General features: G+C 44.2%; 1 protein-coding gene across 5 annotated transcripts in view; it reads right to left on the bottom strand.

The window, feature by feature from the left end:
• The window catches only part of NSD2 (nuclear receptor binding SET domain protein 2), a 189292-nt gene that overhangs the window by 131225 nt on the left and 30157 nt on the right, over nucleotides 1–27910 (bottom strand). The gene's annotated exons all lie outside the window — the stretch shown is intronic.

Here is a 27910-nt window from a genome sequence, read left to right as displayed (position 1 = left end):
CCGATTTGCATATATCAGACAGGGAGATGCCCTGTACATAGACTGTTGATGCTACCATGGCCCTGGTCGAATATGCACAAAGCTGTGCAGGTGGTTCTTTACCAAAGGTTGAATATGCTATTATTATGCATTCAACAATTCATTTTGAGATCCTCTGGGAGGAGATGGGGAGTCCCTGGGATCGTTGAATGGCTGATACGAATAACCTGTTGATTTTCCGAATTTGCTTGGTTCTTTCCAGGTAGAATGCAATGGCCTTTTGTAAATCAAGTGTGTGGAGTGTGGCCTCTGTCTGGTTGGTATGGCATTTGGGGAAAAAACAGATAAGTTTTGATAAGGTTGATTAAGTGAAAAGAAGAGAGCATCTTTGTCAGGAACTTAGGATGAGGTCGGAGAACTAACTTGTCCTTATGAAAAGTGGTGAATGCTGGGTTTGTCAGGAGAGCTGCAATTTCGCTCTCTCTGCTGGCGGATGTTATTGCCATTAGTAGAGCCACCTTCCTGGAAAGGTGAAGCAAAGAACAGGTCACCATAGGCTCAAACGGTTTACGAGTTAAGGCCCTCAGAACCAAATTGAGGTCCCAGGCCGGAGGCTTGATTGGTGGATAAGTGTTCTGCAATCCTTTGAGGAGCCTTTTGGTTGTGGGATGTGCAAATAGTGACTTGCTGTCTATTGGCTGGTGTAAAGCAGTTATGGTGGAGAGGTGAACATTAAGGGAACTGAGTGGAAGACCCAAGTTTTTTAGTTTGGTTATGTATTGCAGGATCGCCAGTAATGGAGCCAAACATGGGTTGAGATTGCGGAGGTGAGATGAGGTGGAGAATTTGCGCTATTTCTACAGGTAAGTTTTGCGAGCAGTTGTTCTCCAACTGCTAAGAGGATCTGTTGGACCAGCTTGTGTAGGCTGTTTATCTAAAGTCTGTATAGTGTGCTCAGCCAGTGTTGTAGAGGCCTCATGTGTAATCTGGCACATGGGACTACTGTCATCACTGCTGCCATATGGCCTACTAGCTGCAGACACGCTCTGGCAGGAAGTTGTGGAGGCATGGTGTTAAGTTGTACTAGTTGTAGTATTGGGAGGAACTTCTAATGGAGTAAGGATGCGATAGCACGGATGCAGTCGAGATGAGCTTCTATAAACTCTAGTACTTGGGTTGGCTGGAGCTGGCATTTGGAGAGGTTGATTTGAAGGCCAAGTGTACAGAACAGTGACACAGTGATCGTGACTGAGTGCTAAGTTTCCTGGAATGACTAATCCCTTATAAGGCAGTCGTCAAGATATGGATAAATTGACACTCCCTGTCTTCAAAGGTGGGCTGCCACAACAGCCAAGACCTTGGAAAAGACCCACAGCACCAAGGATAGGCCAAAAGGTAGTACTTATACTGGAAATGTTGTCCCCCTGATGTGAATCTTAGGTACCGCCTAAGTATGGACACATGGAAGTATGCATCTTGGAGGTCAGGAGTTGTCAGCCAATCATCATTGTTGAGGGAGGGTATGATGGTAGAGAGGGGAACCATCTTTAAGCGTTGGTACAGGACGTATCGGTTGAGAACTCTTGAGATTGAAAATGGGTCTGCAGCCCCCGACTTCTCTGTGAGAAAATATCAGGAGTAAAAGCGGGTGTTTTGATATTGTTGTGGTACTCTTTCCACTGCATTGATATGAAGCAAGTGGTTGAACTCTTGACACAGGATAGTCTCGTGAGATGGGCCCCTGAAGAGTGACGGGGTGGGTGTTTGGGAGGAGACAGGAAGGGAGATGCAGTACCTGAACTTTATCACATACAGAACCCATTTGTCTGTAGTTATGAGGCACCACTGATGGTAAAACAGTGCTTATCTGTGGTTGTATACTAGGGGGATTAGAGGCTTTGGTGAGGGAAGACAAATCTGACAGCTCTTGACCAGACCTTCAAAAAGTTTGCCCAGTGTTAGAGGTCTGAGATGGAGTGGGTTGGTTGGCTGGCTGCCGCCTTCTCCAGACATTGGTGAGAATAAAAACTCAGCACACTGAGGAGCCACATAATATTTCCTAACCTCCTTCTTGCCCACAGGGTGAATGGTGGCAGATATCTGTCAAAGTTGTTTGCTGGGTCTATAAGGGCAGGGTCCATGTGGAGAGCAATCCTCTTAGGTGGAGAAGAATGGAAGCTGCTCGTGAATTTATGTTGGGTCTCTGGCAATGTGGTTAACGAGACCTCGAGGACCTCAGCTACCCTCTTAACAAGGTCTTGGAAAACCTTCAGATCATCCCCAGATAGGGCTTGCAGAGGCACGAGTGTGTCCCCTGGGGAGGAGGGAGATATCTGGGTAAGTGGGTGAGAGGAAGTAGTGGATTCCTTGTCACTTAATGGCTGCTCAAAATCTGTGTGGTCCTTTGAGGCGTCAAGGGACACAATGGAGGTAGGCCTGGACTGGAGCTGAGCAACAAGGTGATACTGTCGCTGCTGAGCTCTGTAAGGTACCATGGGGTCCCAGTAGGGCCACGTGGGGGTACTGGCATAGATGATGGCAGCCAATGCGCAAGTTTCCAGTGTGGTATGGCTGGTTGTGAACAAGTGAATTTGCACCTTGGAGTAGAGTTTCTAGGAGGAGTTGAGGTCATGATAGAAGCCTGATCTTCCTCACCAGATAAAGGAGATATGGAAGTGCCAGGCATTGACATGGAAAAACCCTCGGAATGTGGGGATGAATCAGTGTCAAACAAGGGTATTGCCAGCACTGAAAAAAAAGCACAAGAAAAATAACAAGTCTGTTCCAGCAAGTCATGGATAGTAAGGTGGAATTAAGATGATACAGGGCCAGTAGCACCCCTTGTACTGGCAGATGAGCGTGGGCCTCCAGGGGGGGCAATAGTACTTGCCCTACAGATACCACTGGCTTAAAAGTCTGACAACTCTGCACGTGTGCACCTGATGTGGAATGGACATAAGCAAGCTCTTGAAAGAAAATTAATGTTTTAAGACCCCAAGTGGCCAGGGCTGGACTGTGCAGGACCTGCTGAATATGGAGGAAAAGGCCTAAAACCCCTGGTCCCTCTCCTCTACTGGTCTTATCTGGCTGGTTGAGGAAAAACAACAGCCCATACTGCTTCCTTAACCCTGCTGGTACATAGAGTCTCCGAAATTTCAATTACTTCAAACCTTTAAGACCGTGAATCCTAGTTCTATTTGCTCTGAAAAGAACAATGATCCTTCAAATGGGAAGTACAGTACAGTCTGTTGAAACTCATGAGGAGTGCCCTGAGGACAGCAACTTAAAGCTCCTGCACATTGCTACCACTATAGCCATTCATCTGGCCACTGAATCAACAGTGTTTGGGACTGCCTACAGAGAGTCACAAGCCACGGTCTTCCTTTCTTCTGCTAGAGGAGGAAAAAAAAATCATCTGGAGTCTTGGGTGAGTATATCTTTGATTTTTTACACTATCGAGAGATGAAGAGGCTAAAATGGGCTAAGGAGCCCCTGTTGATTATATGACACCTGCAGGAAACTGTGAGACTTCCTTCAGAGGCTTTGTGCCAAGCTTGGTACCAAAGTCCAAGTCTTGAGCCCTCCTGAGTTGATCTGGGAGCACTCTAACCTCCAAAAGAACAGAGTATCACGGCCTTGAAGGGGTGGGGGGAAAAAAACACAAGGGTTCCCAAAAGGGACAATACATGGCTATTAGACCCCATATTCCAGGTGGCAAAAACCCTGAGGGTACCACCAAACGTAAAACCATGTTAGCACAGGAACATCCTGGGGAAGAAGTAGTTACTCTGTGCAGTAACTATGGTTCTTCGAGAGACCATTCAGGTCTCTGCGCGTCCTCATGCCACTGATTAGAGATTTTTGCCTAGCAGCGCCCCTCGCACAAGGCCCGTGCACTCGGCGTCTCGCATTTTGTTGTCTGTTAGTTGCCCACACAGTGCAAACCTCCCTCTGGTTCCTTTTCTACCTGAAATCCATTAATGGATTCCAAGCAGAGTGGAGAATGGGAGGGTAGTGGAGCCCCCACAGGGGGACACATCTCGAAGAACCATCATTATTGCACAGGGAGAGTTATTTCTTCTTCTCCATCAAGCGTTGTCCCTGTGGGTGCTCCAATCAGGTGAGACAGAGTATCTGCCAGATGGTGGTGGGCATTAGAGTAATTAATGTGGAGAAGGAAGGACTGTGTCTGCCAGAATGGTGGCAGGTATGGGTTCCCTCTGCAGGGCATAAATGTCTGCTAATGGTACGTTATGTAGGAAAGCCATTGTTGTGGCCATCGCACATGAGAAGTGAACCCTAATAATCTGTGGTGACTCTTTTCCACAAAGTTCGTAAGCTGTGTATATGCAGCTTGCAATCCATTTGGAAATACGTTGCGCCGAGACAGCTGCTCTCTTATGAGGACCGGACTAAGAGCTGAAGAGTCTGTCTGACTCCTGGTCTCTAGCTAAATAGAACGCCATGGCTCATCTTGCATCCAGGTTGTACAAGATGGATTCTCTCAAGGAGGTATGAGGTTTAGGAAAATATGAAGGTAAGTATATAGGTTCATTTAAGTGGAAGCCCAATATAACCTTGTGGAAAAACATGGAATGAGGCCTGAGTATGACCTTACCTTTAGTAATAGTGAACAGTGGTTCAGCCATGAGGGCTTCAATTTCGCTCTATCATCTTGCAGATATTATTGCCACTATGAAGGCCACTTTCATGGATAAGCATTGTGATTCAAAGTGTGCCCTGGTAAATGTGTAAGAACAAGGTTTAAGTCCCAAGCTCACACATTTTCTGCAAGCCTGTGAGGAATCTCTTTGTCATCAGATGTGCAGAGAGAGAAACCATCAACTGGCTTATGGAAAGTCGTGACTGCCACAAAATGGGCCCGAATAGAGCTGGTGGAGAGGCCTGCATCGCTGATGTCCATCAAGTACTCCAGTACAGTAGCTATGGGGGCAGTGTTCGGGTGTAAATGACAAGTGGTACACCACTGCTGAGAGCATTTCCATTTGTTTTGCTACGTGCATCTTGTGGAAGGATGTTGACTGTTCAATAGGATGTGTTTGACTCTCTCTGAGCAGGTAAGTTCTTCATTTTGGAGCGATGGAGAAGCCATGCTGTGAGTTTCAGAGTTTTGACATTCGCGTGGTAGTTTTTGCCCTGGTGTTGAGTTAGCAGGTGTGGAACTATGGGGAGAGGGATCGGTTGACTTACTGAAAGGTAATGAAGATAGGGAAACCAGGGTTGTCTTGGCCAGGATGGAGCTATCAGAATTACAGTGGCTTGATCGGAGCATATCTTGATTATCCTGAAGAGTAGAAGGATTGGTGGAAAGGCTTAGAGTAGGGGACCTGTCCAGACTGGTGAAGGCATCCCCCTCCAATTTCTTGACCTATCCTGCTCGGAAGCAGAATCTGCGGCATTCGTGGTTGGCTACTGTTACAAAGAGATCTATAACTGGGAATCCCCATTTGTGAAAAACTGGTAAGAGAACATTGATGTGATCTCTCACTCATGTTGCTCTGAAGCGTCTGCTCAGTTTGTCTGCCCTGGTGTTCTGCTGTCCTGGTATGTAACACTTTAAAGACTAACAAGATGGTTTATTAGATGATGAACTTTCGTGGGCCAGACCCACTTCCTCAGATCAAATAGTGGAAGAAAATAGTCACAACCATATAGCTACAGACTAACGTGTCTACATTTCTATCGCTATTCTGGTATGTAAGTGGAGGTCAGAATTATGTGGTTCTTGATACACCTGTTCCAAAATCTGATTGCTTCTGCACATAGTGAAAGTGATCAGGCACCCCCTGCCGATTGATGTAAATCACAGAGGGTGTGTTGTCCATGAGGACATGAATGGTTCTGCCCTTTATTAGGGAGAGGAAGTGAGCGCAGGCTTTGCAGATGACCCTGAATTCCAAGATGCTGATATGAAGGAGCATCTCTAGTTGAGACCACCTGCCTTGTACTGCTCTTGTGCCAGAATGGGCGTCCCAGCCCAGAAAAGATGCATCCGTCACAATCACTACTGATGGATCTGAGCGATGGAAGGGTACACCAGCTAGCAGACTGATTGGAGAATTTCACCAATCGAGAGATTGTAGAACTGGCAGTTGAAGTGTGAGACACTTTGCGAGGCTGTGTCAGCTTGGGATATAGATGGTTGAGAGCCAATTCTGTAAACAGTGCATATGTAGTCTTGTGAATAGGACAACAAAGATTGTAGCTGCCATGTGTCCCAGTATTTGAAGACATGTGAACTGTGCTTAGGGAATATGCTTGACTTCCCAAATAAGGTTGCATAGTATTTTAGAATCTTTGAAGTGGCAGGTAGGCATTTTCTAGTAGTGTTCATCATGGCTGTAGTTTGTTAACGTGTGGGGTCTTTTATTAGACAGTTGTCAGGGAAGAAGAAAATAATGCTGCTTTGTCTTCTGAGAAAGGCCACGACCAAGGCTAGCATTTTGGAAAGAACTCGAGGGGCCATGGATAATGTATAGCTACCATGAATCTGAGAAATCTCCTGTGGGAAGGATGAATGGTTATATGAAAATATGCATCCTGAAGGTCAAGGGATGAGAACCGGTCCCCCTTTGCCCTGTTCGGGTATAATAGTTGCAAGAGTCATCATTCTGAATTTTGTGCTGCGGAAAAACTTGTTAAGTTTCCTAAGATCCAAAATAGGCCTCCAGCCGCCCGTTTTCTTGGCCATAAGGAAATTCTTAGAATAGAACCCTCTTCCCTGATGTTTTGTAGGAACTTGTTCTATTGCCCCTAGCCTGAATAATTCACTCCTTGTAACAGGGGCTTGTGAGAGGGCTCCCTGAAGAGGGATGGGGTAGGGAGTTGGGTAGGGGATAAATATGTAAAGGTGATTGTGTAGCCTGATTTGATGATCTCAATGATCCACTTGTCCATAGTAACAAGGGCCCATTGTTGGTAGAAGGGTCTCAGGCAGTGATTGAAGGTGATGTTTGGATGCACTGGGTCTATGGGATAGTTGCCCAGTCCGCTAACCAAAACTTCAAATCTGCTGTTTGAAGCCAGTTAAGTGTTAGAGGACTGGTTATGCTGATTCCTTCTGTTGGAACGTTGCTTGGGTCTACTCTCGTATGGTTTCTGCAGTTGTCTGTGGTAATTCAAGTCCCTTGGTCTTTGGTATGGGATGTATTCAGGTCTTTTTTTACACAGGGTATACATCCCCAGCATAAACAGTGTGATACGAGTGCGTTTCATCAAGTATAGCTCCTCAACCGTCTTTGTGGCGAACAATTGGTTTCTATCTAAGGGGACGTCTTCCACCTTAGACTGCAATTCTTTTGGAACTCTTGATGATTGTAGCTATGACGCTCTGCACATTACTATTGTCTAGCAGTGGCCCTAGCTGCTGTATTCGTCACATCCATTGCAGTCTGGAGGGCAATTTTTGCTATGGATTGGCCCTCCCTAATAATGGACTGGAGGGGTGGTCTCCTATTCTCAGGAAGATCCTGTACCAATTTTGTACACTTGTATAATTGCCATTATAATAGTTAGCAAGAAGGGCTGTATAATTCAATATCCTAAAGTGGGGGGTGGCAGAGGAGTATACTTTCCAGCCAAAGATATCTAGCCATTTATGTTCTTTATCCCAAGTTGTACATTTGAATTGAGGGAGTTTAGATTTGTGATTCTCAGAGTCTACGACTAGTGAATTTGGGTGGGGATGTGAAAAGATAAAGTCCATGTCTTTTGCTGGGTCAAAATATTTTCTATCTGCCCTACGGTTGGTTTGCAGGATAGAGGCTGGGGTTTGCCAAAGCACATCGGATGGTTCCAAGGTAGCTTCATTGATGGCTGGTAATGCTATTTTTGAAGATGTTGCCAGTTGCAGTATCGTGAGAGGATGGTAGAAAAGAAAATGAGGGAGGTTTGTGCCACGCATGCACCTAACAGAACAACAGCGCAAGACGCAGAGTGCATAGGTGCAAGGGCACCGCTAGGCAAAATTCTCCAATCAGTGGCACGAGGATGCACCAAGACCTGAGTGGAGCACCCACAGGGATACCACTCAGAGAACAGTGATGTTAGCTGAGCTGATGAGAATGTGATCCCACCTGAGTCTGAAAGAGAAATGGAACTGCAGTGCAGAAACCAATGCAGTGCCTTGTCGCTAAGTGCCAGAGAAGATTGCGAGGTGAGCCTGAGAGTGACAACAGGGATTTTCACCTAAACAGTGGCTGCAGCACAGAGCAAGGTTTGGGTGATAACTAGCTGCTGCTCGGTGGCACCAAGTCCTGACCCTCTGTGGACCCCAGAACCAGTAGGACAGTGGTCTACAAACTTTTTAAGCATGAGATCACTTTTTGAATTTAAGTGCAATTCAGGATCCACCTCAAACCCAAACCCCCTTACCCCATCACCTTCCCACCCCTTCTCCAAGGCCCCACCCCTGCTCACTCCATCCTCCCTCCCACACCCATCCTCACTCACTTTTATCAGGCTGGGGGTAGAGGACTGGAGTGCAGGGGAGGGGGATGTGGACTCTGATCTTGGGCTAAAGGATGTGGAGTGTGGGAGGGATTCTCAACTGAGCCTGGGGCAGGAAGTTGAGGTGCAGGAGGGAGGTTCGGGGTGCTGGCTCTAGGAGGGAGTTTGGGTGCTGGGGGATTCAGGGCTAGGGCAGAGGTTTGGGGTACAGGAGGGGTTCAGGATTGGGGTCAGGGTTAAGAATGCAGGCTCCAGCTGGGTACCGCTTACCAAAGGTGGCCTCTGGGTAGTAGTGTAGGGAACTAAGGCAGGCTCACCCGTATTCTGGCTCTGCACCACTCCCAAAAGCAGCCAAAAAACTCTCTCCATCCCTGCTCTCCCCTGCTTTGTGGCAATGGGGTACAGAGTAGAGGGAGGGATACCCTGACATCAGCAACCCCTCCTCTTTGTCCTGTGCCCCACACAGCAAGCAAGAGGCTCCCAGGGTTGGGGGGCAGCTCCAAGGCAGAGAGCAGGAGCAACACAGCAGTGTTTAGAGGGGCAGATTAAGTGCTGGCACTTGACAGCCTCCTGGCCAAACCAATCAGGATCCTCTGTGAGGTACCAGAACCTGATCTACTGGTTGGTGACCACTGCAATAGGAAGACAAGCATCCTGGCTCCTGCAAAAGCTTCAGCGGTTGACATTACCACAAACTGGCTGGTGCATTAGTCTACTCTGAGGCTCCTGGAAGGTATCCAAGGGACTTCCTTCACCACTGAAGTTGCAGACAGCTGATGATGCAGTGCCAGGGTCATGAGTGTCCTGACACAGGTTTTAATCTCTCCCTGTCTTCATTAGCCTTTGATACTGGATACTAGCTCTTCTCCTGGTACTCAGCATTTTTCTACTTAGGCACCAAGGAAGACAGACAAGGATGAGAGATCCCAAGCCTTTGGAAGAGTGCCCTGAATCAAGCATGAGCTGCGCATAGGTGAGTCCAAGCATGGCTCAAAGACAAGCCTTAGGGCTGCCTCTATGAGGAGGATCTTCTGTCATGAAGCTCAGTCCTTCTTGGTCTGGTGCCTGAATTCCCCGCAGACTTGGCAGCAATCTTTCCTATGAGCTTCCCCCAAGCACTTGAAACAGCTCAACTGTGGGTTGCTGAAAGGTCCAGACATAACAGAGGAGACTCAGGACTTGAAACCCAGCACTGAGGCATGCCCCAGGACCAGAAAAGTGGACAACTCCACAAAGTGTGGGTGTGCCCGAAACTGGCTACATTTTAAAAACTAGTAAAATGAAAAATTATACTAAAAGCCTTCAGAAACAACCACCAGAAGGATTGCCTGAGCAATGAGGCTCCAGCAACTGTCTCAGCCAGTAAGCAGGAACTAAAGGGGAGCAGAGTCAGCAGGGCACCAGAGGACGATGGAACAGATCCAATACATTCTACTGAGGAAATTTCCAGTAGCTGTGCTGAGGCATGCAAACTCCTACAATGGAATAGACATGTGCAAGTACTTAAAGAACAGTGACTACTCCTCTTCTGACAGCACTAGCATTTTCTCAACTCAAAAAGGTGAAACATGACAGCTTATAACTTGACACTGCTATATAATTAACGCTACAGTAAAGAATCCAACCTGTAACACTAGACTGTTTTAACCTGGATCTGGTCCAACTACCAAGTAGGGAGAAATCTATTTCAGAACGTCAGTGGGATTGAAAAGGTTATTTTATAAAATTATCAAACAAGGACATGTGCAGACTATGACAAGCTGCACCTTTAACATATGAGCAAGAGTTTCTGGTTTCTGCAGTACTCTTGTGCATGAGAGATTGGAAATTCTGCAGATTTAGATAATGTTAGAAGTAATAGCGCAAAATAGCTGAGTATTCTTTTACTTTTATTCTGCTTATATATATTGAATTTCGGAAGCATCACCAATATTTACATTGATAATGTATAGCTACAATAGAAGTTGTCTTGCGAATATGTGGCCATGAGAGGAAACTGAACATACTAATATCCAATAAGGAAAAAAATAAAGCATTTTTACACCAAGAGACGCATAAGAGGTAGTTTAAGATTATGTACTATATGTTTCTTCTGAGATTATGTACTGTATGCAATAAATGTACTGTATGTTTCTTCTAAAATGATGAGAGGTGACAAAGTTAACAGTGCTAACATGTAAATTGTTATTAGGTTTCAGAGTCTACATACATTATGTGACTGGGACAATTAACACCATAGAACTGGGATTTTTCATCTTAGAAGAGAGAATACTAAGGGGGAATATGATAGAAGTCTATAAATCATGACTGATGTGGCGAAAGTAAAAGTTATTTACTTGTTCCTAAACATAAGAAATAGGGGTTACTAAATGAAATTGATAGCAAGTATAAAACAAAAAAATATTTCTTCATGCAATTCACAGTCAACCTATGGAACTGCTTGCCAGAGGATGTTGAGAAGGCCAGGATTTTGACAGTGTTCCAAAAAGAACTAGATAAATTCGTGGAAGATAGGTCCAACAATGTCTTTGAGCCAGGGTGGGTAGGAATGGTGTCTCTAGTCTCTGTTTGTCAGAATCTGGGAATGGGTGTCAGGCAATGGATCACTTGAGGATTATCTGTTCTGTTTATTCCCTCTGGGGCACCTGGAATTGGCTATCATGTCGGAAAACAGGATACTGGGTTAGATGGAAATTTGGTCCAATTCAGCATGGCCATTCTTATGCTACCACACGAGTATGTAACGTTACATATGTCACCATGTCGTCACAATCCTTTTGGACAAATGTTAGATTTCTCTGCTTGTTTTTTCCTTTTAACAACTGCCCTCTGACTTCTTCGATATACAGTACCAACTCTTTTTGCCTAGTAACATTCATTGTTGGGAAAGACTAGAAACCATACCTTGCAGAATTATATTACAGAATGTGTTTTTGTTTTAATTATTTCCAAGTTCTTATGGTTGCAAAGGTCCTTCTTAAAAGTGAATTACAAAGTAATGAAATATTGGCTTTCCAATGCTACAATCAGCTTGGAACAATAGTTTTATTAATCTTTCCTCATAAGGCAGCTGTTCCATACACCTAATCATTGTTGTCTTTTTCTAAACTTTTTCCAAAGCCAAGGTATCTTTTTTGAAATAAGGCAACAACACTACACACAGTATTCAAGATGTGGGCATACCATAGATTTATACAGAGACAATAAGATAGGATTCTCTGTCTTATTCTCTATCCCTTTTTTAATAATTCCTAACATTATAGAATCATATAACACTACAACTTGAAGGGACCTTGAGAGCAAACATTTTGTTTGTTTTTTTTATTCTTGCTGCATATTGAGTTGATGTTTTCAAGGAACTATCTACAGTGATGCCAAGATCTCCCTCTTGAGTGGTAATAGCTAATTTAGCTCAAAATCATTTTGTATGTATAGTTCGGAATATGTTTTCCAATATGCATTACTTTGACAAATGAATTTTAATGTTGATAAATACATTTTGTTGCCCAGTCACCTAGTTTTGTGAGATCCTTTCAAAGCTCTTCACAATCTGCTTTTCTCATAACTATCTCGAGCAATTTAGTATCATCTGCAAATTTTCCAACCTCACTGTTTACCCCAGGGGTGGGAAATCTAAGGCACAGGGACTGGATGTGGCCCTCAACTTACCTGGATCTGGCCCCCAAGGCTCGTCCCTCCCAGCATTAGGGAGTCCACACTAGCTCTCCAGCCCCGTCGCTACCCACTGCAAGGCTAAAGCACAATCTGCTAGCCTGGCCCCCACATTGGGCTCTGGTGTGCAAGGGGAATGTGGTGTCTTTCTTCCTCTCAGACATGAGCCATTACAGTGCAGATTTGGTGATTTTTTTTTTGTTTTTGTTTCTCATTTATGTGCAGCCCCTGACTGATTTTTCTGTGGGTGTGCAGCCCCTGTTCAGAACAAGGTCTCCCACCCCTGATTTACCCATTTCTCCAGATCATTTATGAATTCTGAAGAGGAGTGCTTCCAGTATGGATCCCTGCAGGACACTACTAGTTACCTCTCTCCATTCTGAAAATGGACATTTATTCCTACTGATTGTTTCCTATATGTTAGCCAATTACAATCCATGAGAAAGTCTTCCCTGTTATCCCACAAAAACCAAGTATGGGAACAAGAGATATTTGTACCCCAAGAAAAAGTTCTTCACCTTGTGAAATAACCATGGTTCTTCAAGATGCATGTCCCCATGGGAGTTCTGGTGTAGGTGTTGGGCTCTCTCAGCATCACAGGTCAGAGATTACTTGAGAAGTACTTGGTTGGGCAGCACATATGTTGTGGGTGTTTGTGCCTTAACATATCGCATGCACAGCCCAACCTTCTAGTCCTTCTCCACTATTGAACATAGTGGTATAAAAGGGTAGAAGGGAGTTCTGAAGCACCTACAGAGACACACATCTCGAAGAACCATTGTTACTGGAAAATAAGTAATTTTTTCTTCAAGTGATATCCCTGTGGGTGCTCTACTGTAGGTGACTACCAAGCAGTGACCATAGAGGTAGGTGGGATTCAGAGTCATGAATTCAGAGTGGAAGATAAAACTGCAAGGCCCAGTGCTGTATCAGGAATGAGTCCAGAAATAATTACATGTTTTGGAAAAAAAAAAAGTACTCTGCTGTCCAGATAGTCACACGGTAAATGTCCTGTAGCAAGATGTTGCTTAAGGTGGCCGTTGAGGTTGTCATGATGCAGGATGAGTGAGCTCTTAGGTTTGCGGGAAGTATTCTGTCTCACAGAACATAGCATGTGCATATGTAAATGGAAATCAAGTTGAACACACCTTGTATAGAAATTGCCATTTTCCTTGAGTGCTCAGATATTAACAATTGTTGTGATTAAAAAAGATCTAGTTCTGTTTATGTAGAAGGCTACTAAAGTGTGCAAAGTAGTTTCATGTTGGTTTCTATGAGGTTTTGGATAGGTTGGTAGGTTAATCAACTGGTTGATGTAGAACGCAGTAGCTAACTTTGGCAGGAAGGCTGGGTGTGGACACATGATAACCCTATTCCTAGTGAAGACGATAAAGGTGGGTCAGCCATAAGTAGGCCATTCTTGCTTTTCTGGCTGAAGTTACAGCGATAAGAATCACAATTTTCAAGGAGAGGTATAACAATGTGCAGGTGGTTGAAAGCTCAAAATGTGGACGGGTGAAGGTGTTGAAGACATAGTTCAGGTCCCATGGTGGGGTGGGCTCCCTGACGGACAGATATATATTCTACATGCCTCTCAGAAAATATCTGGTAGTGAAGTGTGCAAAGACAGAAACTGGAATGTAGTAAAGCAAAAGCAAATATAGTAGGCGACCAGATTGGCTTACCGGGGAAATCCTTGGTGAGCTTAAACACAAAAAGGAAGCTTACAAGAAGTGGAAACTTGGACAGATGACTAGGGAAGAGTATAAATATATTGCTCAAGAATGCAGGGGAGTTATCAGGAAGGCGAAAGCGCAATTAGAATTGCAGCTAGCAAGGGATATGTAGGATAACAAGAAAGGTTTCTACAGGCATCTTAGCAATAAGAGGGTGATCAAAAAAGGCATGGGGCCCTTACTGGATGAGGGAGGTAACCTAGTGACAGATGATGTGGGAAAAGCTGGAAGTACTCAATGCTTTCTTTGCCTCTGCCTTCATGGACAGTGTCAGCTCCCAGACCAATGCACTAGGCAATGCAGTATGGGAAGGACGTGGGCAGCCCTGGTGGAGAAAGAACAGATTAAGAACTATTTAGAAAAGCTAGACATACACAAATCCAGGGGCCCAGATTTAATGCATCTGGGAGTAATGAGACAGTTGGCAAATGTCATTGTGAAGCCTTTGGCTATTATCTTTGAAAACTTGTGGAGATCGGGAGAGATCCCGGATGACTTGAAAAGGCAAATGTAGTGCCCATCTTTAAAAAAGGAAAGAAGGGCAATCTGGGGAACTACAGACCTATTAACCTTAACTCAGATCCCAGAAAAATCACGGAAGGGATCCTCAAGGAATCCATTTTGAAGCACTTGGAAGCAGGGAAGTGATCGGGAATAGTGAACATGGATTCATGAACACCAAGTCATGCCTGACCAATCTAATTAGCTTCTATGATGAGGAAACTGGCTCTGTGGATATGGGAAAGTCAGTGGATACCTTGACTTGGGCAAAGCTTTTGATATGGTCTCCCACAATATTCTTGCCAGCAAGTTAAGGGAATATGGATTGGATAAATGGACTATAAGATGGATAGAAAGCTGGCTAAACTGTCAGGCCCAACAAGTAGTGATTAACGGCTCGATGTCAAGTTGGCAGTCGGTTTCTAGTGGGGTGTGCCAAGGATCAGTTCTAGGACCAGTTTTGTTCAACATCTTTATTAATGACGTGGATGGGGGGATGGATTGCACCCTCAGCAAGTTCGCAGATGACACTAAGCTAGGGGGAGAGGTAGATACGCTGGAGGGCAGAGATAGGGTCCAGAGTGACCTGGACAGATAAGAAGATTGGGCCAAAAGAAATATGATGAGGTTCAACAAGGACAAGTGTACAGCCTTGCACTTGGGATGGAAGAATCCCAAGCATCGTTACAGCTGGGGACCGAATGGCTAAGTAGTTCTGCAGAAAAGGACTTGGGGATTACAGTGGATGAGAAGCTGGATATGAGTCAACAGTGTGCCCTTGTAGCCAAGAGTGCTAATGGCATATTACGATGCATTAGGAGGAGCATTGCCAGCAGATCCAGAGAAGTGATTATTCCCCTTTATTCGGCTCTGGTGAGGCCACATCTGGAGTAGTGTGTCCAGTTCTGGGCCACCCACTATAGAAAGGATGTGGACGCATTGGAGAGGGTCCAGCGGAGAGTAATCAAAATGATTAGGGGGCTGGAGCACATGACTTATGAGGACAGACTGAAAGATTTGGGTTTGTTTAGTCTGCCGAAGAGAAGAGTCAGAGGGCGATTTGATAGCAGCCTTCAACTTCCTGAAGGAAGGTTCCAAAGAGGATGGAGAAAGGCTGTTCATAGTAGTGACAGATGGCAGAACAAGGAGCAATGGTCTCAAGAAGTTACAGTGGGAGAGGTCTAGGTTGGCTATTAGGAAAAACTATTTCACTAGGAGGGTGGTGAAGCACTAGAATAGGTTACCTAGGGAGGTGGTGGAATCTCCATCCCTAGGGAGGTGATGGAATCTCCATCCCTAGGGCTATGTCTACACTGGCGGGTTGTTGCGCCAGAAGTATGCAAATGACGCTAAGCGTGGAATATCGCTGAGCCTCATTTGCATACCTAATGAGCCGTCATTTTTCCGGAAGAGGCTCTTGCACCAGAAGGAGCTGCCTACACTGCACCCTGCACAATACCCTCCTGCGCAATACCGCTATGCTGATTATTTTCAGGAATAACGGCATTGCGCAAGAGGGTTTTTCTTGTGCAAGAAGGGGCAGTGCAGACGCTCTTTCTGGCGCAAGAGCCTCTTCCACAAAAATGGCGGCTCATTAGTTATGCAAATGAGGCTCCGCAATATTCCTCACAGCCTCATTTGCATACTTCTGGCACAAGATCGCGCCAGTGTAGACATAGACTGGGGTTTTTAAGTCCTAGCTTGACAAAGCCCTGGCTGAATTGATTTAGTTGGCATTGGCCCTGCCTTGGGCAGGGGGCTGGACTTTATGACCTCCTGAGGTCTCTTCCAGCTCTATGAGTCTATGAATGACAGCAAGATAAACTCTGAGAAAAGGGATAGCTAATCCTGATTGTTTAAATAGAAGTAGATAGTCCAGATTGGAGAATAAGGAGTACATAGCAGAGGACAAGTTGCTTATGTGTACATCAGAAAGAAAACCTTTTCCGTTTTTGAAAGTATGTGGTCCTTGTAGGAGAAAGTCTACTCTTGAAACATGTATTATTGCTTCTGAGCAGGTTATTTCCTTATTCTGGAACCACTGAGGAGCCATGCTTGCAGGTGAAATTTGAGTTTGAAAGTGGAGGTTGTGCCATTTTTCTGGGACAAGAGATTAGGCCAATGTGGAAGCAGATGAGAGGGGGACAATACGAGCCATACACCCCACACTCCCACACCTTATTTATTCTTGGATCTGGACTTCTAATACTCCATTCATCTGAAGAAGTGGGTTGTACCCACAAAAGCTCATCATCCCATCTACATGCTTTGTTAGTCTTTAAGGTGCTGCTAGACTATTTGTTGTTTTTCCAGTTAAGACTAATTTGGCTACCCCTCTGAAGCTTCATTCCTCTCCTGATTTTGTCTCTACATAGTCATGCTATTGCCATGAATACTTTCCTGGTGACGTGCCCCCTCTATTTCCCATGTATAGCCCTTTTAGATAGCTAAAATTCTTCTCATGCAGCCTCATTGGTATCCTGTGGCTGTTCTAAGTTTTAACTCTGTATTGAGGTACCTTCATGTTGAACCTCATTTACATTTTTAAGAACTGCCAGCCAACTTCAACTACTTTTCTTCCTAATTGGTCTCTCCTTGGGACCCTGCTTGCTACTTTTCTCTGAGTTGGTTGATAATCCTTTAGTTGTTTCCTCAACTTCCTAAATCAGCTAAAATTCCTCATTCACACTAGCTCATGTGTGCTAGGAAATTTTGATACTTCTTTCAAGAATCCATCTATTTCCTCTTCTTGATTAGGCTGTAAGTTCTTCAGGAGCAAGGACTAGGAATGTAAATATAATTTAACTGGTTAAACAATATAATTGTAATAGTTAAACCAGTTAACCATGAGGCTCGGGTCTGGACAGCTCGCTGCAGGCAGGGGATCTTCCAGTCCAGCCCTCTGCAAGTGTGGGGGGGCTGCTCCGGATCTGCCATGCTGCAGTGGGTGGGGGGCTGCTCCCCCCCCCCCCCCAGCTAGCCCTCTGGTTAACCAGTTACCGTGAAAGCATGCTGGTAAGGCTAACCAGGTAACCAAATCTTCTACAGCCCTAGCAAAGACCAAGTCTTACTATGCATTTGTACTCTGTACAATGAAGTTTCAGTTCAGTTGGGGACTCTGGGCATTAGTGCAATAATGAAAGCTGATGGAGTTGGTTGTGGGCAGAAGCAAGTCTTCTGTGGAAGGAAAAGAAGGCTATATGGGAGACAAAGAGGAAAGAATAGATCTTTCCTTTAGAGTTTCTGCTTGTGCTATAACTTGTGTTAATTAATGGCCATATTAAGACAACTGCAAATGCTCATGTAGATACTCCACACATGTAGATTTCAAAACTTAACATATTTGCTGCATAGACGATGTTTAGAATTTATGTATATGGCAGAACCCCATTTTACAAATACAGTTGGTACTGGTGCAAGATCTGATAATTAAACATTTGGATAATCCAGAGAAACAGAAAGTGAAAGGCTACAGCACCATCTAGCAGCCAAAAAAGAAATTACCCACTTCTAAGTCAGTGTCAGCTGATTCTACAGTTAACATGCACAGCCAGATAATGGAGGGTCAAGAGAAAGAGTGAGTGAGTCTCTCTCCTTTCTATTTATGAGGTGGAGGGAAGAGCTCCTGCTTCCTGAACAATTCACAAACTAACTGGAAAAATCTAATATACTCAAGGTACTGTTGATTTTGTACCATCATCAGCATGCAACATCATAGGGGGAAAAGCTTGTGTTACATCACACTGCCACATCTCAGGTCAAAAAGCTTTGGTCTAGAAAAGCATTGCTCCATCTAATCCTGTGACTAAGAAATGACAAGAATCCCATTAAATGATAATTGTAAAAAATCCCAAATGATGCTCAAATTGAAGATGCATAGTCAATAGCAATCAAATTTCCACAACATATATTTCTTTCTCTTAGTTTTTATTTAACTGCAGTATTTATCTTCCCATAGACAAGCAGCATTTTCCAAATGGATGCTATTTTTGGAAGACAAGTCTAACTCATCAGTTTCTCACTGCACAAATCCTTCATGGGCAGGTATCTTGGTAACCATAGTAACACTGCATCTCAGCAGAAAGGATTGTTTTCAAACTGGAAAAAAAAACTAAGGCATAACGTGAAAAATCTAGAATAGTTTCAACTCATTACAGGTGGAGCTCAGAGAATTTTAAGTTCTGGATCAGATTTCCAGCACAGATTCGAAACAGAACCTAAGCTCTTTTTCTCCGTCAAATATGACACCAGTTTGTTCTACTTCACTGGAGATTTGCACTTCCATTTGAATGGTCTACCAAGTCAAATGCAACAATGTGAAGAGTTGTTTCAATGTTTCAATGAACTTAAGCTTCAATGATCTTAAGCTTCATCAAGAGTGCCAGGCAGATTTCTGAAATTTAGAGATTTATCATATTTCCCAAAGTGAAAACCAGCACATGGCCTGAATCCCACCACTTGGCTTCACTATGTGCTTCCCTGAACCTGCTCCACTTTTTTTTTTTAATTTTGTGCAAAACTGAGCATCTGTCCCACTTCCCTTGCCAACTGATCATGTAGGGGTGTCAAGGACAGGATTTAAAAAGGGAACTGTCCCATCCAAAACAGGAAGTATTATCACCCTAGTTCAAGTTTTATTTATATTTTTATATCTATATCTATACACACACACACACACACACACACACACACACACACTGCTCGCAAAGCCACGGCAAGCCCTGCTCGCCAACCGCGCGGTTCAGCATGCTGTGCATGCACAGACCGCACTGCACATGCGTTGATCACGCTGTGGTGCCGTGCCAGAATATAATCTACTTGCACATGGCGAGTAGATTACCTTAATTACAAACACACACACACACACACACACACACACACACACACGCGCGCGCTAAAGAAACTAAAATTCAGCATTTCCTTTTAATCATGGGGAAAAATTGAATCATGGGTTTTTTTAAAGTCTAAGAATTCTGAATTTTTATCATGTAAAACTAGGATCTATGGTCGTTATGCAGAGCAATAGATGATGTGCCCTTACAGAATTAAAGTCACAATTTGTTTTTTAATGACAATGTCCAGAATATTATTTGTGCGTCTCATTTTGTTGAGTTGCTGTATAAGCAATCCTGGTAAAAACTTTACTTTCTACAAGAATGTTTTTGACATCCTTAGGAAAAGCTCTCCCTGTGGATGTCAACTACCCTAATCCAAGCTGTGAGATGTACAGGCACCAGATTTAGATGCAGAAAGTTCCCCCTGTTCAAGACGACAATGTTACTGCAGATCGAGGAGCTCATGAGCTGTGGGAACTAGAATTATCCGAGCCAAGCTTGAGCTATCAAGATTGCTACTGCAGATTCTTCTTTTTGTTTCCCAAACGGAATGAGAGGGATCTGCAGGTATTCACACATCAGACCTGAGTTATAAGAAGTGATATGTGAGAGAGAGACTATATCTCAGAATTCCCTTGTGACAAAAGGTAGGTAACTTCCATAAAAAAACAAGTTCACACAAGGCTCAACCTCACCTTTGGAAAAAAAAAAAAAAAAAAACACTCTGAATGAGTCTTGTGTATGCAATGTTGTAAATGACAAATTCCAAGTGTGCTCAAAAGCTTGTCTTTCACCAAATGACTTGGGAAAATAAAAGATATTCTCTTACCCACCTGGTGTCTCTGTAAAAGCCGTAAGTGTTCCTATAAACTCTTTTCTGATAATCATGGATGAAAGCCAGCCCTGGGGAGGTCTGAGTCTGAACCTCGTGTATTGCACCAGGTATGTTCATCAAGATGCCATGCACCACAAGACTTCCAAGCAATTCACTACCATGGTTGTAGGGAATCATCTGAGAACTTGTTTGATGTTGGGAAGACCAGGACTTTAACAGGGTTTAAAAAAAAAAGAACTAGAAATGGGTGATAGGGGAAGGATCACTTGATGATTTTCTTCATCTGTTCTACTGACTCCCTCTGGGGGATCTGGCATTAGCCATTGTCAGAAGACAGGACGCTTGACTAGTTGGAACTTTGGTCTGATCCAGTATGGCCGTTCTTATGTCGTGTTTATAGCCTGACAGTGGGACTGAGGGAGGAATGCTCGGGTTTGCCTTAAGTATAACAACGCCCCCATGAACTCTAAATAGAGAAGTGGAAACTCAGACAGATGACTAGGGAGCAGTATCAATATATTGCTCGAGAATGCAGGGGAGTTATTACGAAAGCGAAAGTGCAATTAGAATTAGAATAGGATAACAACATCCCCCCGGCACTTTGTTTTCAATATTAGGAAACAACAGTAGTACAAACTCCTTGCCCCTGAGTTCCAGCAGAACCTCCTCCCCAGCTCCTGCCAATAGGAGGTTTGTATCTCTTGCCCAAGAAGCTGCTCATGAGTAGGGAAACTGAAGAGAGACAGGGAAGGGAGGAGGAGGGGAAAATTAGAAGAATTAAATAATCTCTCATTTCTACCTTGTGAAGGACATTACAGACCAAGGGCATTTGGGACCATACCACATAGAAGCAGGATAGACCTGTGAAAAAGGGGAAAGAAGGATCCAGTCCTTCATCTGGTATACAGTAAAATCTCAAATATAATTCGAACCGATGTATAACACGCACCCTGACTTTTGAATTTTATCATGATGAAAAAAAAAATCTATACTCCTATATATAATGCGCACCCCGGCTTTGCCCATTGTACATGTATTTTATGATACCCATCATCGTAGATACAAAGGCGTCGTTAAATATAGTCTCTATTCGATTGCAAGTCTATGGTATGCTGGCGCATCTTATTTCCTGCCTTTTTGTATTGCCGGTTGATCGCACGTGAGTGTATGACTATAGAATATGCGGCTTTTCGATACTCTATTTTAGTAATCCTATGTATAGGCCTAGAAAAATATCGATACTTAGTGGTACCATGAGTTGTTGACGATCTTACACTGCAGCTGAAAAACTTAAGGTAGTTAGATATGCTGAGGCTCATGGCAACACAACTGCCAGCCGCGAATTTGATGGCATAGCAGAGTCGAACATTCGACTTTGGAGATGGCGGAAAGAGCGCCTGCAAGCGTTGCCTCGGACAAAGATGGCTGAGCGAGGTCGAAGTGCTGCATATCCTGAGATGGAGGCCAAGCTGTTTGAGTGGATTACTGAGGGTCAACAGCAAGGCGGTGGCGTTAGCACTGCGTAGGTTCAAGTGAAGGCTTTGACCATGGCAAAGACGTGCGCTAACACAGCCGGGTTTAAAGCTTCGTATGGCTGGGGCAATTGGTTCATGCATCGGCGTGGCCTGTCTACGACGAACGACAATCGCACAGAAACTACCCATGAACTCGGACACCAAATTACTACAGTTCCAGAAGTTTATCATAAAGCTACACAAGGAGCACGGGAACGACCTTTCATTAATCGGTAATGCAGACCAGTCACCTTTAACTTTCGATAATTCTTACAACAGGATGCTTGAAGTGAAAGGTGCCAAGACCGTCTCAATTGGTACCACAGGGCATGAAAAGTCGAGGTTTATGGTAATGCTTGCTTGCATGGCTGACGGAAGAAAGCTGCCGCCTTACATTATCTTTAAATGCAAGACAATGCTAAAAAATGTTATATTCCTGAAGACTGTTCACGTGCGCATTCACCCTAAAGGCTGGATGGATGAAGCTTTAATGCTTGATTGACTACAGATGGTTTGGACGAAGCAGTCAGGTGGACTTATGAGAAAGCAGTAATAGTTTTGGACGCATTTCGTTGTCATCAGATGCCATCAATCAAGAAAAGGCGTCAGCATGACAAAACAGACTTGGCAATTATTCCTGGTGGAATGACCAAAATGTTGCAACCACTTGACGTGACAGTTAACAAACCAATGAAAGATGCACTATGCAGGAAATGGAACACGTGGTTGTTGGAAGGTGAACATACATTTACTGCAGGTGGATGTACGTGAACACCGACGCTGCAAGACGTGACCCAGTGGATAGCGGATGTCCGGCTTCTACTTGATCCCGCTACCATAAGGAAGAGGTTTCTGAAATGCAGCATCTCTAATGCAACGGATAGCAGCAAGGATGATGCCCTGTGGACGGACGATGCGCACAACCTGAGCGATGATGAATCGGCCGAAGGCGAATTAGACGAAGATAACAATGACTTGTATTACCTGGATGAAGATGTCGAGGGCTATATCCCAGAAGATATTGCTCGTCTGTTTGACAAAGATGATAACAGTGAATTTGAGGGCTTCGAAGATGAGTAGATCAATTTCTCTCAATGAAACTATTACCATATTTGCGTGTTTGAACTATTGACTTACTTTTTTTTGAAAGTCTATATGATTACTAGTCTATGAGAATAAAATTCAACTTAACATCCAGTGTCCATGTTTATAATTTATTTTCATAAATATCAGCAATTAATTAACTATAAACTAATTCATACAACAAATAGGACATAAATTTCATATTATTTATTGTTTTTAAATATTTTAAAGCATTCTAGGAACCTGCCATTTCAGTTGATGTTAATTTCATGTTTACTGCTGTCTTAGCATGGCACCGGCATAGCAGAGATTCGTCGTCTTCTGACACGGAACTGCCAAAATAAAACTTTAAACAGTAACTCCTATATATAATGCACACCCCGACTGTGACCCAAAAAACCTCAGAGAAAAAGCGTGCATTATATTCACAATTAAACGGTATTGCCCCAGATGCATCTTCAAAAGGCCTGCCTGAGGCCCAGCAGTTGTTTGGATGACCTAGCCCCATTTGGTATGGTGCTGGTGTGCCAATACCAGTTTCTGCCCCACATGTGACTGTGGTCCTGCTGAGACCGGCCCTGATATGGCTGGGGCACAGGCTGAGGCCTCGTGCCTACCCCGGGTGGCTACGATGGGCATTCCATTGACCTCAGAGTAGCCCAGGAGACTTTCAAGCCATGTGGCTTCAAGTCCACTTATTCTAAAAACAGATTGGCACCTTCAAATGGGAACTCCTGTACAGTGTGTTGTACCTGAGGCCTGCAGCCAAGAATGCCATTATATCACGGAGCCTGAAGAGAGTCTGCTGAGTCCAACATGGCCTGCAGCAATGTATTAGCCACAATCTTGCCTTCATCCACCTGAGCTCACAATTCAGACTTTGTGACCACTGGGATATAGTCTGAAAATTTGGACACTGTGTCCCATGTTTTAAAATTGTAGAGGTTAAGAATCATGTGCTGATTTGTTATGCGAAGCTGCAGCCCTCTGGTTCAGTATATCTTCATCCTAAAGAAATCCAGCTTCTTTGTGTCCTTACTTCATGTAGGCCCCTGCTATCCCTGACTCTCTCTCATTAGCCAGTGCTACCACAAAAAGAGTCCAGCAGGCGAGAGTGAATAGGTATTCATAACCCTTGGTAGGCATTAAATATTTTCTTTCAACACCCTGCACGGTAGGGGCCAGAAAGACAGGAGATTGCCACAAAGTTTTGGTATTGTCCTCAATAGCCTTAAATCAGAAGAAATGCTAACGGGGGTCCACCAGGAATAAAATGTCCACCATCACGTCCAATGACTTGGTAACCTCCTCCATTTAGATCTCTAGATTCTGAGCCACCCACCTCTAGAGTCCCAGGTGGGCTCTGCTGTTTGGGAAAGAGAGAACACTGAGAAGGTTCCTGCCTCATGATGTGAATATGACAAGGCTCATACCAGAGAAGATTCCTCTTGCCCATCCAGCTCATCAAAGCAGCCCCAGTTGTTGTCTGCCATTGCCCGCAACTCAAGTGTCAGCCCCAGTTCTGGATATGGCACCAGCAGAGGTATCTGAAGATAATGGCCAGAAGGGGTCCCTATCCCTAGATGCAGCACTTTCCTCAAATGCAACTGAGAAGCAGTGCCATGAGAGACCTCTGAGGCTGACTATGCCTACAGGGTCCAACAAGCCCACTGTATTGTCATTTCTACTGGCATCTGCCATTGCACTAGCCACAGCACTGGAGGGAAAGGCTGTGCCCCACTCAGAGTGAAACCAACCCTGGTGATGGCTCTTTCAGGACACGTAGGGGTTGGCTTCAGAATTGGGTTCCTTGCAGTTCAAACATGGTGACCAACACAGCACTGTGCCCATAGGTGCCAGGGAGATGGGTGAGTGGTGCCATGTCACTGGTTTCCACTAGACTGCACCAGTGGTGGAGGCTTCAGGGATGGTGACCTCTCATGTTAGTCAGGAGATTGCAGACTCTTCAGGGCTAAGAGATCCCTGGCAGCCTCAAAGATGTCCAGCATGGAAGGAAGGTCTAAGTCCTCCACTAGGCCCTCAACCAGTGGTACCGGACTCAATAGGCTATGCAGCAGACCCCAAATTAATAGTGCAAGGTGTGTGCAGATGGGGAGGAGTGGCCCAGCAGATGTCACACTTCTTCAGGTGGCTCTCAATCTGTTGCTCCAGAGGGGAGAGCTCTTACCCATCTTGCTGTGCTTCTCTCGTGGCACAGGTGACAGAGTGGTGCTGCAATTTTATCCACAAAGCAGTCTTCAGTGCTGGGGAATGCCTACTCCAAGGGTGTTTGACACCAGAGACCTTCCTCAGTGCTACAGCTCAGGCGGAAGCCAGCATACTGCGTACCTGTGCCAATAGAGCCCAGTACCATGTCCCTGAGGCTCGATTCCAACTGTGGCTGCAGAGCTGCATCCACAAGCAACAGCTTCAAGCTGTGGTCACATTCATTCTTGGTGCAGGAGCAGAAATCCAATTTTGCACCTGTTCATTTGATGGAATCCCTCCTCCACATACTTCAGATAAGCCATATGCGGGTAACTCTTTGGCATCAGCTTCCAGCAGACCCTAGGCAGTATAAAACCACTGGCATGCCCCAGCTCTGGAAAAGGAAATAGGGGAAGATGACAAGGGTTCAAACTAATACTAAAAGCTATTATAAAACTATTATTTAAAGAAATGTATGTACAACAAGAAAGCTAAAGGATGAGAGAAGAAGTGCTCCAACAATTAGAGAGGCAAGTTGGCAAGACGTTGTATGTAGAGCCCTGCACCGATACAAAATATGTATCTGCATCCTTATCCACAAAAGCGAGCCACTGGTGCAGATACTCATGGATATAAAACTAATATCCAGAAATTTGCAGGATTCTAGATACAAATATGCATCCACAGATATAAATCGGATATCTACGGATTTGTAGGGCTCTACTTGTATGTGGCGCCATGAAGGCATAACTTCAGAGGGCTCCAGAGCCACCCCAATGGTAGTTAGGATGAAAAAAAACAAACAAAAATCTTCCAGCAACTGTGCACACACTTAATTGAAATAACTGTGAGCAGGCACTTGAACAGTACATTACATTCCATATCTATTTATATACACTTTCACTATTTCAAGACATCTTGTGAAAAACCTTGGGGCTGCTGCTAACCTGAATGATTAGGACTTCATCTGAAATACAAAGCTTTTATTGAAAAATCTTAAGTATTTCTGTCCCTTGAGTAAATTAAAATATGCATCCTGGAGGTTGAAAGCTGCAACTAATGCCTAAGGACCAAGGTGTCTCCATTATTAGCCAGATCAACAAATATAGCACTTGAGATCTTTCAAATCTACAGCAGGGCACTATCCTCCTTTTTTCTTGGGAATTAAAGAGTAAAAAGAATAAAAATGTTAATCCTATATTTAAAGCCACTTCAGTTAGTTCCAGATTAAAACATACTGCACGTCCTCTTGTAATGGTCGCTTATGAGAGAGGTTCTTGAAAATGGACTGAGAAGGTGGGGGAGGAATAGGGGAAACCTGAAAATGGATCAAATATCCAACCTGGATGGCTTCCAGAACTCAGTAGTCCACAATAATATTGGTTCAAAGTCTCAAAAATAAATAAATGGTTCTTTTAATGTTGCAAAGAGTAAGTTAAGATCCTTTGACTAAGGTATTAAGCAGTCAAATTAGCTGCCTCAAGTTGAATCAGCAGGCTCACTCTCTCTCCCCTCCACCCCATCCCGGAGAAGTTATAATGGTTGGTAGCATGAAAGATAGAAAAAGAGGCAGAAAAAAAATCAGTGTGGGAGCTAACTAAGATGTGTTTGAGGGCACATGAACCATGCAGAGAACTCCTACACCAAAAGGGTCATGCTCCACAGAGAGGCACATGTTGCTGGCCCCAGAAGGAGGACGTTTTGAGCAGCGCACAGTAGGCAGAGAGCCTGCCTGAAGGTCTCACTGGGCTGCTGGACAGGAGCCACCGATGATGAGCACCTCCCATCCAGAGCTTGCACCTGTTACCCGGTCCTCTCCCGCACTAACTCCCTGCCACAGGTCACCACCCAAACCCTCTACATCCCTGCCCCAGTCAACTCCCTCCCAGATTCCACACATCCTCCTATACCCCTCCCCCAGGTCAGAATACTCTCCTGCACACAAACTCCCTCCCAGACCCTGCACCCCATGACCCTGTCAAAAAGATACAAGTGCTTTTAGTCCAGATAATAGGAGGTGGATTTATACTGGTGTTGGTGGCCCTTTGAGTTGACCGTATCTACTGTTACCAAACAGATACAGGCAGGAGAAAAGAAACTTAATTTCCTCCTCACTTTCAGCTCTCCTTCACTTGCCTGCATGGGGAGGGAGGGGTGAAGGTGTTTTGTGTTCAGATACTCTCTTCAGCTCCTGCTTTATGGGTGTTTCCCTGGTTGCAGACAGGTGACTCTAGAACTATGAAAGACAACAGGATGCCTGTTGTCTTTCAGCCTGCCAAGGATCCGAGTAGGGCCACTAGTATGAGAAAGGATGCCGTAGTTGGTACCACAGCTGACCTAACCAGAGAGGCTGTAGATCAGGATGATGATATAATGAGGTCCGCAATGAAATTCAGCATTGTATAGCAGATTAGGAAAGTGGCAGGAGACCACATCCTCTAGCTAAATTTCTGACTTGGAAGACAAAAGGGGTGGTGCACAGCAAAAGGTTGATGGAGAGTTAAAGGCGCCAGGTGAATTTAATACCGGAATCCCAGTACTGAACAGAGATAAGTTGGGTGTATCAGATAACAAAAAGTCCATCATGCATCAAAGGCATTAATACCATTGGCGGTAGTCAGTGCAAAGACGCCTGGATCTGGTTGCATCTCTATAAATCGAGACTCTCTGGTCAAGCAACATCATAAGAAACCTTTATCACAGGGATACTTTCCCTCTTACGAGAGTGATGAGAACAGGTTCTTGTCTCATAATGGGAATTAACAAAAACATTGAGCTATATCCTCACTTGTCACTTTTTAAAGACAGAATAAAATTAACCATATTTAACCAAGCACTACTGTTCATATTTAAAAAATAAAATTAAACTGAATTAAAAAACATGAAAACCTATGTAGTTAAGTTACATACACTCATTTAGTGGTGTAAAACATAACTTTTTAATTAACACAATTTTATGTTAGCTATTTGAAAAAGGTAGCTACAACGTATCAGAGGTTATGGGCTGAAATTTAATAGGCAAAACTATGTTTATGCAATCAACTCAACAGTAAATAGTGAAGTAACTCTAGCCATTTG

Source organism: Pelodiscus sinensis, chromosome 4 (assembly GCF_052426305.1).
Source record: "Pelodiscus sinensis isolate ZL-2025 chromosome 4, ASM5242630v1, whole genome shotgun sequence".
NCBI classification, from domain to species: domain Eukaryota; kingdom Metazoa; phylum Chordata; order Testudines; family Trionychidae; genus Pelodiscus; species Pelodiscus sinensis.
The sequence above is the reverse complement of the archived record's forward strand: the minus strand, read 5'-3'. Positions and strand labels throughout refer to the sequence as shown.